This window comes from Phalacrocorax carbo, chromosome 18, assembly GCF_963921805.1.
Source record: "Phalacrocorax carbo chromosome 18, bPhaCar2.1, whole genome shotgun sequence".
NCBI lineage: Eukaryota > Metazoa > Chordata > Aves > Suliformes > Phalacrocoracidae > Phalacrocorax > Phalacrocorax carbo.
The window spans coordinates 2,071,174-2,087,458 of NC_087530.1; the positions used below are offsets into that span (position 1 = coordinate 2,071,174).

Consider the following 16,285-nt stretch of genomic DNA (forward strand, 5'->3'; position numbering starts at 1 on the left):
CCGGCGGGGAGGGCGAGCCGGGGCGGCGGGAGCTCGGCCGGGGCGTGCGGTGCGCGGCGGCCGCCCCCGGGCGGGCGGAGCGGAGCGGAGCGGGCGGCCAGGTGCGGCGCGGCGCGGCGCGGTGCGGGGAGGCGTGCGGGCCCGGCCCCGGCCGCACGGCAGCCCTGCCTCACCCGCAGAAGTTTTGTTGGTGGGTCGTGGCAGCCCGGCGCGCTGCCCGCGTCTCCGGCCGGGGGCACCCGGCCCCTCGGGCTCCCTTACAGCCTTCCTGCGTCTGGGGGGGGGGGGGGCGTCACCCCTCGTTCGGTTCAGGGTCTGTGGGTTTGGGGTGGGCCCTCCCCCCTTTCCTTCTGGCTTTGCTTCGCACCGGATTTGGTTAATCATTAACCCACTAATTTTTCTTCTGGAAGTGAGAACTTAAAAGAGGGATAATTGGGGAGTCACAGGCAGGATGATTAGAGTAAAACTTGGGGTTTATATCAAAATAGGAATATGCGTTATCTAGATAAATGTCTTATTATTTATTTACGTGGCTCTGAAAATGGTGCCGTGTGATTTACAGAAAGTAAGAAGAAAATGTCCTGCCGCAGAGAGCGTGTGTTCCCAACCGCCCGCACGCAGGGTACGGCAGCGCAAAACCGTGCGAAATGGGGCCTCTTGCACGCGCTTGGAATTTCTTTTTTCTTCAGGCGTCTGCTATAGTTTGTTAACATTTTTTAGAAGTTTCTTATACTTTGTCCTGAAAACTTAGAAATTCTAAATGTGATTAAAGTAAAAAAAAAAAAAAGCTTAAGTGGGCATTGTTGTCAGCAACATAAGGCATTTCAAATCTCCACTTCCAAAAACCGTTTGCCCAACTTTAGCCGAAGTTAAAGAGCCCAGCTGTTTTAATTTAAATTAAAATAGCTGTGTGTTCTAGTGAGCATTTGAAACCTGGCCTTCTAGGGTAAGGACAGAAAATGAAAATAATTTTCTTCATTCATGCAGAATACTTTAACATTCTTGGAAAGAATGGAGAAGGAAGGACTGTTTGCAAAACTCAGTCTTATTTTATTTTTGAAGATATGGTAACAATTTTTGAGAGACTGAAGGGAAGCAACTGTGGAGGCAGAGAGGGCCTAATGCTTGCAGGAAGGAAGGAAGATAGAAGAGTGCTCTCTGCGCTTGGGGGGGAGAGCTTGAAAACAAAACTTTTGGAACAGGCGGGGAGGAAGGCCCGGCGGCGTCTCTGGAGAGGTTGTGTCACTGTATTCATCTGCGCGAGGTGGGTGCGCGCACCTCTGAAAAGCAAAGGTGTTTTTCAGGAATTTAAGTAGTCCGCCTCTCGGATGGGCCATCAGAAGTTTGCAGAAGATCAGTTGTAGTTATTTCCTGCCAGTGTAGAGAGGATGAAATCCATGTCAGCAGACTGTGGCTGGCTGTAGCTGCTACTAAATTCCCGGTCGTTTTTAGGAAGTTGGACTTGCTGCTGGAAGTTCTTGGCACGTGTCATTTTCTTCTCTCTGGGACATTTCAGCTACTTTCCTCTGCTTCACATTGGTGTAGAATGAAGGGAGAGATGGGGAAAAGAGTGGGTAAGGATTGCTAGTAGTAAGGTTTTAATATTTTGATTTTCTGTTTCTCAGAATCTTGTTGATGGTGCAAGTTTAGTGCTGCTTTGGCTTTCCTAGTAGAGTCTTCAGTCCTTGCTGGTTTTCTCATTCCTGTTTTTGTAAAGGGGTTTTATTTGCAAACATCCAAACTAGTCACTGTTACTGAACTACTGACCGTGTTGTTACCTCTCCACAAAGGGGATGCTGATGAAGTTTGCTCCAGGTGGTTCACAGGCCAAATGCAAGGTGGAAATCTAGGACCTAATTTCTCAGGGAACTGGAGGAAGGTTCTGTCTAGAAATACTCATATGTTGGGGGCTGGGGGAAGCCCCAGGTGATAACTGCTATGAGTGCTGCTAAAGAAGTGACCGAATCCAGCCTTGTGCTTTGTCCTGGAAGAAGGAATTTCAGACACGATGATTTCATACCAAAGGTTTGGAAGGAAATGAGAACAAAGAGTAAGCAAACTGAAAGATGTAATAGAAGATGGGAAAAGGCATGGCATGCCTAAGCTTAGGAGAAGTGGTTTAAATTCTGGTGGATATGCAGATTTTGGCAGCCCTCATCCATGAGCCCTCATCCACTTTGAACATCCATGGAAAAAAATGTTTACTTCAGTAACAGGATGCTTAAGGTTGCAGAGCTCTCTTCTTTTGAAGCCCCTCAGTTAATGTTCCTCAAAGGCCTGTGGGTAGGCTGAGATTTTTTTTTTTTGAACCGTGAACTCCCGATTGCAAATATTAAAAAAAAAAAGAAAAGTCTAAAAGTAGTCTAAGAAGCTGCTTCATGTTGTGAAAAACCTCACTGTAGAATCATAAAAGCTGTACTTTTTCCACATTGCTTTGGAAGCAGCTGAACTTTGTAACTTGGCATGTAAATAGAGCTCTTTGAAGAGCAGATCCATGGCTGGAAAGAGGGGAGAGGGAAATGCCATGGCTGGTTAACAAGCTGTTGAGTGTGTAGAAAGCCACTGTGAGCGTGCTTGTTGAAGTATCTCTTAGAACATAGAAGTTTGCAGAGTCTTGTCCCTGGTTGTGGTGATGTGCAAACACCTAGAAGTGGCCAACGTGTCTGAGTATAAATATAAAACACTAAAAAAGGGGCAGTTTGTGTGCTTCTATAGACAGGCTGGGTGAGGGAGAGTTCTGGGGGCAGCTGAGAGGAGGGTACCCGGGAATGTGTTGGTCACCTGGGGAGATGCTAGGCGAGGGAGAATGCAGCAGCTTCATCTACACTTCACTAGGCTGCATTTCAGCTCTTGGTGAGTTAGGATTTATAGGATTTATGGTAAGTCTAGCTGTGCCAACAGAGGACTTTAGCATAGTGTTTTGGTTTCTGTAACTTAGCTTTGCATCGAGGTTAGAGGAGGGAGGACTTTTCTGTGCTAACAACATACACATGAGGAGCACTTGGCTGATGTAGCGTCCTGGATTTGCCATAAACTGAGCAATATTGGCAAGTGAGGATTGCTTTACTGTTGTATATGCTGCAGTGATGAAATCAAAAGGAAAATTCCTGTTTAAAGCAACATGAAAAACAGTTACAGATTTAAATAGCAGAAAAATACAAGTCTCAAACACTTCTGTAGAAAGCATAGTTTGAGTACGTTTGTCGTACTTGCAGAGTGATTTGACAGTAGAAACTTTGTACTTCATATTTAAGGAAACAGAAGCCTAAGCTGCCCTACCTAAAAATGTTTGAGTGTATTTTTTTATTAAAAGCGATAATTGATACAAGCTACAAGAGCAGAGACAATATTTTTTCAGTTGTCCTTCTGCATTTCTTGGCACTCGTATAGTTTTTCCTTCTTATGTGCAAGTCTTTCACTGAGCAATGATGACAGAAAACATAGATAGCAGCACATACTCTGTCAACTCAGAGGGACAGTGTTTCTATCTCACTTCTTCGAAAACCTTAATTCATGTCCCCTTAAGAAAAAGTATGCGTAGCAATTCTTATGAGTTATATGAGTGAGTTAACATAAACTTCTTGCGCTTTGGATTTTTGGACTTTATCAAAATAAAGCTAAATTCCCCTACGTTTCGGGTCTGCTCACTCTAACCATTGTGGAATGGAAGGGGACTGAGAATTCTTGGACCCCGCTCTGTGTTGGTCAGTTGCCTTGTATTCATACTTTTGCTTTGCAATGCATATACTGACCTTCCTGTGAATTTCCAAGGCCGTATAGGAATGTAGGCAAGATGCTGGTTGTAGAAGCGTAAGAAGAAATTCGGGGTATGTGATTTGTTCTGCTGTCACTGAAAGGTATGTGAAGCACGGTACTGGGCTGCTCTGTCCCTCCTCTGCTGGCTAAAACCAAGAACTCTGAGACTGATCCAGTGTGTGGCTTCCCATGCAGCTGAGCGGGGCCGCTCTATGTTTGCTGATTGGCTTCTCAAGTAGTACAGGCCGTGGATTGTGAAAACCCGTGCCCCTGTTTTACTTTTTTTTTTCTATAACTCTCTTGTAGTAAAATATTCTCGTACCATGCTGGTGTAAATAGATGTTGAAGAGGAATAATCTTGTGAAATCCAGCTGCTAACTAATTTTAGGGGATCTCTTGGATTGTGGAAACTTAAGTGATCCCGCCGCCTGGGTTGATTTAAATCAGTTCTCTTATGTTGTGGTTTGGCACACTGTTTAAGAGCCTCAAGATGCTACTTGTGATTGACAAAACAAAGTGTAAATTATACGCTGTTTTACCAGGCTCTAATCTATCTGTCATAAGGTTTGTGAACCAATAGGACTAAGCTGCTCTTACAGTAATGTTTCTTTTTCTTGTAACATTTACATAGGGGAATGAAATGACTCTTAATTGTATGCTTGAAAATAAAGTTGGGGTGTGCCTGGCTATCACAGTAAATCAAATTTTGTTGCTTCTTGGTTATTTTGTACATTTACTTTAAACTGACTTTATGGAAAAATTAAATGAATATCTGGTCGGGAAGAACACTCTTGTGGGTAATCATGAGATGTCACAGAACTTGAAGAAATCTTAGAAAACACAATCGATTAAGATTTTAGACCTTAAACTTTGATGTGAGTGCTGAAGGAGTGAAACAATGACTGAAGCAGAACTTGGCATTTGGCTTGACAGTAGATGAACTCAAGGAGGAGAAATTGATGGTGCCTCTTAGAAATTGCCTGGTAGTAGGAGCAGGAAAGGGCAAGTTGATTTTACAGGCTTTTACTTCCCTATTTCTTCTGATTCTTGGGGGGAGACACTTTCATTAAACACATTTCTTGTTTGACTCGTAATACAGCAAATTTGAGTATTAGTGGATGTGTTAGGTGTTGGGCCCTGAAGTCTCTTTAGTATTCGCTGAGACACGGGTGTGATGTTACATGTGGAAACATTTCTCCCAAGGTATTGGATTAATTCAGTTGATTATGACCTTAAACAGAATCTTCCCCTAATTGTGTTTCTCGGCTGGCAGTACCTGCCTTCCTGGAGAAGCATAAACAGGCTGCAGGTGTCTGTGAAGCCCAGGCGCACAAGCTCTTTGAAGCTGGTTTGGAAACAAGTGTTGCGTGTTTCTAGAAATAAGCTTTGGCAAAGTGATTGCGCCGAAGCGATCGCCACGGAGGCTGAGGAGTCTTGAGGCTTGGGAGCAGGATCTTCTTGGGCACAGAGCACTGCTGATTTCATCCAGTGAGATTTTGCCACAAAATGGTTTATCCCAGTGCCAGTGGTACTGTGAAATGGATATAACTTTTTTATTCTGTATTTTGAATGGGGTGGGTCCTGTAACAGTGCCTTGTGGTAAGTCGTGGTTAATCTTCGACGAGGCAGAAAAATTTTCATTACTTGTTGCAGGGCATTAGGTGGCCCTTGTTTTTGTTATGGTGTAGCAGTCAAGGCATTGTTATCTTGAGCTTGTCTAACGCTTTCCAGGAACCTGATACTTCTCTGGAATGTCCTCATCCTTGCTCTTTTTAAAGAGTGTACAAAGCTCAGCAAGGCAACAAGCCAGCATGCTGCACCGGCTGAATTTAGTTGCCATTGTTGAGATAGGTGATGGTCTTAAAATTGCTAGCTGGTGTATACCTGAATGAGGACGGTATTTAACTTAAATGGTGTTTTTACAGCCTGCTTAGCAAGACATTGAATGATTGTACTAAACTTATCACCTGGAGACTGGTGGAAAATGTCCAGTTAAGATGGTACATTACAGCTTGTATTGAAAAGAAAAAAAAAAAGGCATTTGAGTTCTCTGACCTGTGGGAGGCAGCCATCAAGAGTGAAACCGGTCCTGTATTTTTGTTATAGTATGTAGCATGATCACAAAGGGTCCAACTGTGTAACCTATGTAGATAAGATAAATGGGATTGGGTTGCAGATGTCTTTGTTAACCAGAGAAACAAATAACATGTTATCAGTGCATCTGAAAGTACTGACTAACATCATTAAATGTTAACATTTAATCAATTTTGGAGTTGAATTTAAATAACAGCTGTTTATGTGGTGTTAATTGGCTGGTCCTGGTGAGAAGTGCAGCCTGGCTATGGTGCTCCTGCAGCTCTGAGGCCCTGGGGAGTGGTAGCTGTCAGCACAACCCGCGAGGCTGGTTTTTCCAGCTATGCTGCGAGGAAGCCCTGTGATGTTCCCATAGGTGCGTAACTGATGCTGAATCTGGGTGAAGACACCAATTTTCCAGTATGAAGACAAGAAGAAAAATTAGTCATTTATTCCTGTATTTTGATACTTCTGTGCTGAAGGGGCAGTTCTTTGCATATGGAAACATGCTCTTTTTCTCTGGTTATGGGGTGCTGTAGTTTGCTCTCTGCCCCTCTACGCACTTAGTACTTTCCTACTCTCCTTATCTACTTTGCTTTATTTCCATATTATAATATGGCAATTTCTGAATATTTGCTTTAATAGAAAAGACTCTGGAATAGAAGGGGAAGCCATAGGTGTACAGCATGTGTCTCCAGGGAGTCAAGTACCAGAGAATACACACAGCCACTGGAAAGCTGAGGTATGATGGGATGAGTAGGGAACATGGAGCTCCAAGTAAGAGAGTTGAAAGGAAGGGGTTGCAGGGAATTCATAAAGGATGATATGGAAGACTCTAAAGTGCTTTTAGGAAAAACTGAGGATTAGAACATACCCATAAAAACATGGGAAGTGTTTAGCCCTGTAATATCAGACATTGTGGTAGTTGTGCACCCCAGAACCAAGCCTGGACTTACTTTACAGTAGATTAGTAAGAGAAATTTCAGGTTGGCTTATACTTTACTATGGAGGTGGAGTCTAGAAAGCTGACTCGCTAGTTTTTTCTTTTTATATAGAGACATAAAAAGTGCACCTAGGTGGGGTTTTCTGTTCATGTAAATTTACTAACATTCATCTAAAGTATTGCTATGCAACTCCTCACCCTGAAACAAAGAGAAAGAAAAATCTTTGTGGCCTCAGTTCTTGGCTTCTGCAGTTCCTTTCCTGAACAATAAGTTCAGTGAGAAAATATTTCTTTTCCTTTTCCCCCCTAAGTAAACTAGACTGAAATCCTACCTAAGAACCTACTGGAGCTGGCAGCTGGGCTCTGACTAAAGTAAAGGAGCTCAGCTTGTTTCCTTCACAAGGACTTTTGACATTGCTAGACTGAGAAATGAGAACTCAGATGTAATCTCAGATATCTGCTTGAATTGTTTTGTAAATGCATATGGTACCGAGGCTTAGAACATTTGGATTTCTACTCCTCTTCCACTTCCAGTCCTAATCCCTTTCCCGTTTTACTCTGATAGCTCGTTTAGCTCTACAGAAGATGAGAGGGAAAACATAAATGCCCAAGAACAGATTTCTGCCCATCTCTGCTTTGAAGAAAGCCCATTTCCATGTCGCAGGTTCTTAGTGACTGTCATCTTTTCAAAGAGCTAAAAGTGTTTAGTAAGCAGCTATTCAATGTACTAATGCTCCATGATATCTTGATTTGATGTCTAGATAATTGGACTTAACAAATAGATTAAGGCTTCTTTGGTTACCCGGTCATGCTGTCCAAGTCTTTAATCATATAGAGACTTAATTTGTTTCTTTACAGTAATCAGCTATGCCATTTGGATGACCTTAAAGAGGGGTGGGTGTATCGCTAGGCCTCTGCAGACTTGAAATGTAGTGATTCTTATGCAGGGTAACCAGGGATGTTATGTTGTGTGCATCACAGTGAAGCCCAGAATAATTGTGAGTGTTCCCACTAAAACAAAACTGCTGAAAAGCCCAGAGAATAAATTCAATACCAGGCACAGAGCAACACTCTGATCCAGCGAAGGTCTGGTGATTAAACTGAAAGTATTGATTAGGAGAGCATTTGGCCCGTTTTCGGATTCTGCCCCTGACTTACTGCACAGTTTCATTTCTTTGTGTCTGAAGTTCCCCTATAAAGACCTGAAATGTTTCCCCCTCTTACAAAAACTGTTATTTTAAAACCAGTAATAAATGTACTCTGGTGACAAGTGTTCTAGAAAAGCCATGAAGAAAGGCAAGTACTGAGAAGGTGGTGGGGAGACAAGGCTGATAACTTCTTTGCTTCTGGTGGGTGAGGGTGAAATTGGTGACTGCCAAAAATATGAGCTCAGAAGTAGCTTGTTCTACTCTGAACCCACATCTGTACACACCTCCTCATCTCTACAGATGGCCAGGAGGCTGAAGAGAGAACACAGTTGTCTATATTTGTGTAAGAGAAAGAATCATGACTCCCACCTTGGAGGCGAACAAGAACCTCCTGTAACTGGAGTATTTTCAACAATTTAAAATACTTGGTTGAATTTCCAGTTTTAGCAAGTTATGTGAAACCTGAACCTGTTCGTAGTTGCTAAATAGATAATTTTTTAATATTGTGTTGTATTAGATGGTTGGTCATGACTGTACTCTTTTCTTTATTCCTTCAAAACCAGCCTGCTAAGGAATACATTTGATCTAGAGGTCGTCTTTGCATGCTTATACTTTAAGAACTTGTAAGATACTTGTCCACTTTGGATTTCATAGTACTTCACATTTTAGAAAAAGCAACTGTCACCATCTAAATAGTGATGGTACTACTGAAATCAATCATGATAAGAGGCACAAAAATAAAACCAAAATATTTCCGTCTTTATGTTTCTTTTCTACTAACATTAGTGTTGGAATAAGATTGTCTTTTGTGGTTTGATTATTTTCATACAGTCTGCTTTGTCTTTTGGGGGAATTCGGTCATTTTTCCTTTTCGTAGCCCATGAGATAGAGGATAAAGCTGGTCCCTGGGAGTCAGCATTATGTAAGTAGTGGACTCTTGAACAAAAATCTGGTTTTATGGGTGTGGCCTCATGTAACAAACCAATAATAAGAGGACTTTACAAAGACCATCTTTCACAGTTCTCTGATTAACCCCTTTCGTTTGCAGACAGGGGTTGAATACTGAATGTTCTTCAGCTGTCACTATGTATTGCTCCCCTCCGCCCTGAACACTGAAGAACCTGAAACTGGAGACTTCCTGACCCTTCTAAAAACAAATGAGCGATGTTGTTTAACTTCTTGCTATGGGTCAGGAGCCTGAGCTTCGTGCCAAGTTTCAGTGTGAAACAAAGTAAGACTGCAGAGTTAAGAAAAGACTTTTGCAAAGAGCGCTTATATGGAACTACTGTTACAGCTGCAACTGTTGAGCCACTGTGACTTATTAAAGCAGATTCTTAAAAGGGAAATGAGATATGGCCTGCCCTAAACATTCTTCAGTAAATTACAGTTCATGGTTGAAAAACTTACCGAGTGCATAGGTGCAGTGTTCTGTGTTCCTTAATATGGATTCTGCATTAGTGTTAAAATAACCGCACGTTGCAGATAGATATGCTTTTTCCGTGTAGTTGGGTAGTAACATACCTCTGTTCTGGTTCCTGTTGCGATGCTTCCAAGTGTGCTTTTAGCAATGAAACATAAGGGTAGTGTCATTGTCATAACAGCATTCCACCCTCGGTGAGAAGTTGCAGCAGCACCATACAAAGGGGCAGTTGGTCTCTCCCTTACAGGGTGATGTCAGTCATCCTGCCAGCACCACGTCTACAAAACTTTCTCCGATGGCTGTGTTGAGTTCTGTGAAATATTGGAGGGGAACAACTGTGCTGGAAGAATGTTAGGGGTAAAGAGGATTTAGAAGAGTTTGCAGAGAAACAGGCAAGTACAGAGTTGAGCTAAGCCGATTGGGATCAGTGAATTGCCCAATGAGATAGAGTCCAGGTAAAACGGTCAAATGTTCCTTTGGTATTTGGTATATCCATTTACTGATGCTCCTGCAGTTACTGCAGGGTTTGAATATCATTGTACTGGTGCTTCTGCAGTTGCTGTAGAAACTGTTGGCTCAGGCTGTCTCCTTGCAGTTCTCCTTCAGAGGAAGAACTGCTCGAGGAGAGCTTGTCTGGGCATGGGATTCTGTGGTACATTTATTGTTTTCTTTCACACTGTGATCTGTAATCTTTAATATAAATCCGTCGGCTAGCTTCTTTTTCTTGTAAATGTTTGATCTGTGTGTGGTACTCGCAGTAAATGAGTTCTCTTGTGCCAGAAGAACAAAGACTTGCTTTCTGGTTGCGCTGGGCACTACTGATTTGCAGTAGTCAACTGGTTTTACTGCCAGTTTTAGCAGGTGCACCTTGTCTCAGTGAGTTCTTTTACCCTCATCACACAGTACAGTAGCAAGTCTCATGCACAGCGCATAGAAGACAGAATTTTGGCCGAGAGCTGAGGAGTACAGGGCTTTGCTGTATTTCCCCTCTCTTTCCTTCTCCTTCCTCTGTTTCCATTATTTGTACTCCTCTTGTGTTGCAGTTGGACTAGATGATTGCTGTAGGTCCCTTCCAACTGAAAATATTCTATTCTAACAAAGTTTGGAATATCTCCTGAAAAGACTTTTTGTGTGGATGTGTAGCATTTGTGTTGATTGGATTGTAGTTAGATAATAACGTGTGCATGAAAGATAGTCTTTAGTTTTCTTCATATTTCAGAATCTTGGAACAGCCAGAAAACTTGACAGTATTTACACTGTAAAAGGGCTCTGCAGTGTTCAGTCATAGAAGTGTGTAGAAAGAAGGTGGTTGGTGTGGAAAAGATCAAAGCATGGGTTTTGGCTGCTCTTGTTGGGAAAGAAAAGTATCTTTTAAGTTTGTCGTGAGGCTGCAAAAACTTGCTGGTCTCTTCCTGATACGTAAAGAATGGGGAGGTTGGAGGGAAGGGGGAGAGCAGGCAGAGCTCGTGCAAGCGTGGTTGATAGGGCCTTCTGTGCTGTTCTTCCACATTGCAGCGCTTCCAGTCTGCAGTAGCGCAAAACAGGGTTTCCTCCTGCCAGTGTCTCTCGCCATCAAGCGCTGCAGCACAAGAGCAGCTTGCAGATATTCCAGCACCGAAGCGAATAAACAGGGTAGCTCTTAAGACTAGTACAGGGGGAAGGAGAAGAGCCGGTAGTTTTCAGACCTCGCTGTGTTTGCTGTAAAGGAGACAAAATTGCTTGCCTGGAGATCAGATACCCAGAATTGTGAAGCCCAAGGGAAGTAGTACATGTTTGTTACACGTGTGCATTTGCTTTTCCTTTGTTCATTTTTAGGAGCGTAAGAGAAGATGGGGTTAGGAGGAGGAAAAAGTGTCCTCAATAGGGACGAAAAGTGGCCTTGTGGCAGAGCTGGGCTTGTTGTAGGGATCATCATATTGAAGTACGCACTCTGTACTCTTCTTGTCAACAGATCTAGGATCAAAGCGACAATCCTGAGTGAACTCACAGAAATGATAAACTGCTCTTAGGTGGCTGGAGCTTAGTGTGGAGAAGGTTGAAGAGATACTGCTTGAGTGAGGCGTGTGATTTGGGAACAGGCAGGAGAAGTGATGGCGTATGCACTCCTGGTCATCCAGGAGTTGCCAGTTTATTTTCTGACTCGTAAGAGAGATGCTGTCATACCCTCCAACCTCTTTGTTTGTTTTTGGGTGTCTTAGATGGCTACCTAATATCTAGCGTGACAGCTGGTTTTATTGATTGATTTATATTTTTTTGGTTGGTTTTTTTAAGAGAGAATGAACTCCCTTATCCTCCATAGCCTGCTCCTATGCCGTGTAGAGCTTTAGAAATGCCAAGCGGTAAAGACAACTGACTTTGGGGTTTTTTTTCTTCAAAACCAAATGATATGCTAGAATTTGGTGTCCAGAGTTGAGATGCCCGATGCTGAGAAGAGGGCTGCTTTATAGAGTAGGGCCGCAAAGCTTCCTCTGATCTTGCAGAATGGCTCAGGTCCCTTGCTAGTGTCCTGAAATGTTCTTATTTTTCTGGCTCTTGTTCTTCCTGAGAACAGACTATGTGTGTCCTGCTGCCCTAATGAAAGAGGGACTCCATTGTCCTCCCTTGGAAAAGGCACATAAGGTTCCTGGGTCCACGTCGGTTTGACTTTCAAAAGAGTGATCAGAAAAAATTGATGCCTGAAAATAGGACACTTTCTGAATTAGATTCCTGAGTTTAATCACACCATATTCAGATATTGAATTGCTAATTTGAATCTCATGAATCTACAGGTAATTGTTGTCAAGCATTTACTGTGACGGTTTGCCAAGCTGGCCTGTGAAGGATGGCTGTGGCCCTGCGAGGGAGAGATTGAATAGCAAAAGCAGCCAGCAATGCAGTGTCTGTTCAAATTAAATAAAGAAGTCTAAGTAAAGGGTGGAAAGCTAGAAAGGGGGGAGAGAGCATGCTCCATGCTTGGTGTGTAGAGGAGATGAAAAACTAACTACTGCAAGTCCTGACACTGATTTACTATGGCATTGGGCAAGTCAATAAAGTCTTTGGGCAGTGGGGTCTTTTCTAAATGCAAAAAGTATAACATTTACACCTGTTACAGAATTGGAGAATAATGTTTATGAAGTGTTGTGAAATTCTTGTGCTGAGGTCTAATTTATTTTTTGCTAATAAAAGCACATTGGAGCTTGATACTGCAATTAAAATGGAAGAGACTGAGCAGTGTTTTTTAGTCTCTGCTGTTAAGTCCAGCCTAAAGATTGCTGTCTCCCACAGGTCAGCAATGGAACATTGGGTAGTACTGTCTGTTTACCAGTAGATGGAGAAGTAGTTTCCCAGATTATTTGGTTTGTAACCTCTGAGCTATTTAATTCAATTTATTCTTCATAGTGTTGCAAAAAACCTTAAGCTCTTGGCTGGCTGCAGAGGCAGTGCTAGTGAACTTGCAGGGATTGCCAGTTGCTTCTACAAACCAGCTCGGTGACACCTGCATCCTCTGATGAGTATCTAGTTGCAGTATTTAGAATGAGATCAGAGTCTAGAAATGCGATATATTCTCCCCATGGTAAATGGAAAAAATTGCCAAAACCACTTTGAATTAATAGTGTTATGTAAGTAATGTTATTCAGCAAACTATGTGTATTCTCCAACAGAGATAACTTGGATTCCTCTATTAGCTTTTAATTTTCATGGCAATATTCTATGAGGGGAAAAAAAGCTACTTATGGTTTTTTTCTTAGCACAGAGATAAATGGAATGTCTCTGTCACTTGTCTGAAACCATGTGCTGAAAAGCATGATTGTTTTTTTCCTAACAGTTTTGCAGAGTAATAGGACAGAATATGATTTGGATTACAGAAGACACATGCTGGGTCAGTTTAAAGTCTGCCAAGTTCTAATTTGCAATTTCTAGAAAATTTAGAACAGAAACATCTGAGTGCCTGCAGAAATCATCATTCTAAATTTAACTTGTGGATTTTGTCTTGGTAATGCATGAAACCGTCTGGTAGTATTTGTCCACTGAATTTCAGGGACAACCTTTTCCTGTGTTGAGAGTTCTGCACTGGTGATTCTGGCATTCTTTTCCTGGTCCTGCAGTGTATGGGTTCTAAATGCTTTAGAGCAAAATGCTGAGTGAAAAAGTGTTAGCTAGGTTTAATTACTGCCATTTTGTTTCTCTCAAAACAAGCAAAAACCCTTTGGAAGAATGTTCTTTTACCTTGTTACTGTTTTCTTTAATGTATTTCTGCAGTTAATTAACGATGAACTAACTTTTAAAAATGGTTCTTACTGGCCTGTGAATGCTCTGTTGCGGTAAGTGTAGGAGTTTCCAAATATCACCATATCACCGAGAAGGCCCAATACAGAGACTTTTGTTTCCACGATAGAGGAGCCGTGAAAGTGAATGGAAGAACTCGTTAAACAGCAGAATCACGTGCACAAAGCAATGCATCTGTTTACTACTTTTTTTAAAAAAGATTTTTCTCATGAACACAAGTTTCAGTTTTTAGAGTTGAGTTTTATTTGAACTGTGGAATAAACTAGATATGTCAGATTATAAATCTGTCATCTTTACCACTAAGAGTGTAGCTTTATACTGTGAAAACCAAGCAGGCGTTTTTGTGCTGACAAGCGCAGAGTTCAATGTTCATGTCCCTTTGGTTCTTGTTCTTGCTGTGGTATCCTGCAACAGTGGTGGTGGTGTGACACGGACACAGATTTACATAGGTGGCTAAGCAGGCAATAAAAACGTTAAGACTCTAATCTAGCTTCCTCATAACTTCTTGCTGAGGGATGAAAGGTTTTATATCCTATTGCCCAGCTTAGAAGAATACCGTTGGTTTGTACAGGAACTGTTTTTCAGTTCTGGTTTTGATCCTGCCCTCTGCATCTTGAACTGTGCACTCTCCTACCCTGACATGTGGCTTTTCAAGTGCACCTTCTTTTGAAAAATAAAATAAATCCCATCAATGTTGCTTTTAGGAACAGCTGGCTTCCTGTTATCGGGGGAACTGAAATGACTAGACACAAAATGCAGTTAATGGCACAAAATAAACTAACTTAGATTGTTTTTGTCTAGTCTTTCCCCTGATGATAATTTCAAGTGTTACTTTTAGAAACTAGAGTGCATGAAGTGAGCTTTGGGGAGAAAGTGAGATTTTTGTTGTTGTAAATCGATCTCCCTCCAAAGCTGAGAGCTGTTTGAATGCTGCTATTGATTGCAGAGTCTGTTTGCTTCCCTTGGAGAAAAATGGGTATGCACCCTCTTTCACACCGGAGTTGCAACAGCTTCCTATCACACACTCGTGTTTCCTAACCTGGAAGTCATGTTATTAACCTCCACAAGCTCACTAAAAAGCGGGTTCCTGCGGCTTCTTGCAAGCAGGTTGCCTTCAAGACACTGATGTTGGTCCCAGCCCTCAATTTTGCTGTTCAGAGGTGTGTTGCTTAATGTTGAGAGGGAGAACAAGGTATGATGTTGATTACTTGATCTAAAGAAAACAGTGGTGAATGGCAGTGAGGAAGCCTTCTGTTAACGAATGAAGAACTAGAAGTGTCTTTTGTGCTGTTGTGAGTAAAGTGGCACACTAGAGGTGACATCAGCATTGATGAAGAGAGATTAAACTAATTTGTAGACCTATATGAAATTTAAAGAAAAGAGACTAAACCAACAAATTTGTGTCCATGTTCTTAAAAATGGCATCCAGGTGGGATTGGCAGATGAATATTGATAGCTTTTTTCCCCCCAGGTTTTATTTCAAATGCAAAAGATTAAAAAAAAAGAAATTAATATAACTTCTCTAGTTCAAGATCAATTACTTACACAGATGTGTTCTCAAAGGTACTGCAGAACATGGTGCTACAGCCACCTAAACATAATATTGCTACCTTTTTTATTTTGACATATTAAAAATAAGCAAACAAAAAAGGCTGTGGAATTCATTACTTGTCTTGGGAAGTTCCTAAGAATGAGACTGACAGATACAACTTAGACTGAGAAATTAATTTCGCAACCTAGCTTGTGGTCTTCAAACTGAGCATTGCCACCACTGATGGCCCCTGCTGAAGTTGTCTTTTTTTTTTGCTTTTATATAGCTGTGCTGAGCTAACTGGAGAGAAGAATAATAGATGAGTTTTGCAACTGAAGTTGGCAGATCTGACAGCACATGCATGCAGGGTAGATCTGAGGCAAGAAGATGCTGGATTAAGCCAATTTAAAATATTTTTAGACTTACAAGGTTTTTAAAAAATATTAGTTTTGTAAATCTCCAAATATGTTTGTGACTTTTTTCTTCCTGTTAGCTAAGCTGGGACTTTCTACTACAAAATCTTGTTTGAGACACAAATAGTGGACTGAAGTCCCTAACGTCAGCCCGACAGTTCCTTCTCTACCATCTAACACGTAGGTGCGGTGTTGTTTTTTACTTCCGTTATGGATGCTGTTGCTAGCTTTCATGCCTAAATAAACTAATTCAAATCTTTTGGTAGGGTTATCGTGCATTTGAAGTAAATAATTGTGTTCTGAGGCTGAAAATTGATGGCAGCCAGGGTACTCCTCCCTAGAGAAGAGATCCCCATTGCTTCTGTTGTAGAGGTTATTGCACTGTATTTCGAATCAAATTTGGTAGCTTCTGCCTGGCAGATAGTATTTCTCCCATTCTCCCCGCTCCAAATGCTTCCATTAATAACACTGTTTCTTTGGCTTTGAATACTGTTTTTTTGGAACATGTGCATTGTGAAACAATTCTACTAAAAATCCCTCTTCCCCTTCTTTTTTGTGTGAATGACTGATGAAATCAATTTCCAGTCAGTCATGTGGAAGAAATTCATTAATTAAATGGCAGGTTCCGTTTGTTGTCGCTGAGGGTGCTGTGCCTGCTGAGGCGGTGAGCCCTCGCAGGTGGCTCTGAAGAGGTGCAGCAGCCGCCAGACAGGATTCTGCTCCCCTGGGCTGCTG

At 41.9% G+C, this 16,285-nt stretch overlaps 1 protein-coding gene across 14 annotated transcripts in view; it reads left to right on the forward strand.

Moving 5' to 3' along the window:
* Positions 1-16,285, forward strand: part of STRBP (spermatid perinuclear RNA binding protein) — an 87,264-nt gene that overhangs the window by 510 nt on the left and 70,469 nt on the right. The window contains exon 1 of one of the 14 annotated variants that reach the window (XM_064468573.1): positions 6,483-6,571. The exons of the other annotated variants lie outside the window; for them this stretch is intronic. The gene's annotated coding sequence lies outside the window, so the exon portion shown is untranslated. Of the gene's footprint in view, positions 1-6,482; positions 6,572-16,285 lie in introns of those variants that run through there. 14 annotated transcript variants of the gene reach the window in all.